The sequence below is a fragment of the Gossypium hirsutum genome, chromosome A01 (assembly GCF_007990345.1).
Source record: "Gossypium hirsutum isolate 1008001.06 chromosome A01, Gossypium_hirsutum_v2.1, whole genome shotgun sequence".
In the NCBI taxonomy this organism is placed as follows: domain Eukaryota; kingdom Viridiplantae; phylum Streptophyta; class Magnoliopsida; order Malvales; family Malvaceae; genus Gossypium; species Gossypium hirsutum.
Genome location: NC_053424.1, coordinates 113,407,817 through 113,408,306, shown reverse-complemented (window position 1 = coordinate 113,408,306; position 490 = coordinate 113,407,817). Strand labels below are relative to the sequence as shown.

Here is a 490-nt window from a genome sequence, read left to right as displayed (position 1 = left end):
ATCAGAATCCTGCTCCGCGTACTATTTATGATTATGCTAAACCTTCTTTAACAGGAACTGAATCGAGCATAGTTAGGCCTACTGTTGCTGCAAATAATTTTGAACTAAAACCTAACACCATTCAAATGATACAACAATTTGTTCAGTTTGATGGTTTGTAGGATGAGGATCCAAACAACTACTTGGTAAATTTTCTAGAGTTTTGCGATACATTTAAAATCAATGGCATTTCTGATGATGTCATTCGCCTTCAGTTATTCCCTTTTTCATTAAGGAACAAAGCTAAACAGTGGTTGAACTCGTTACAATGAGGGTCAATCACTATTTGGGAACAAATGATCGAAAATTTTTTATTAAAATATTTTTCGTTGGCTAAAATAGCCAAATTACGTAATAATATCTCCTCTTTTGTACAGATGGATTTAAAAACACTCTACGATGCATGGGAGAGATACAAGGACCTTTTGAGAAGGTGCCCTCACCATGGGTT

At 35.1% G+C, this 490-nt stretch overlaps 1 non-coding gene across 1 annotated transcript; it reads right to left on the bottom strand.

Annotated features, from left to right (window-relative positions):
• Positions 1–383: 383 nt before the first annotated feature.
• LOC121206414 (small nucleolar RNA R71) lies at positions 384–490 on the bottom strand. Its single transcript, XR_005901465.1, has one exon. It is a non-coding gene; the product is annotated as a small nucleolar RNA R71 (small nucleolar RNA).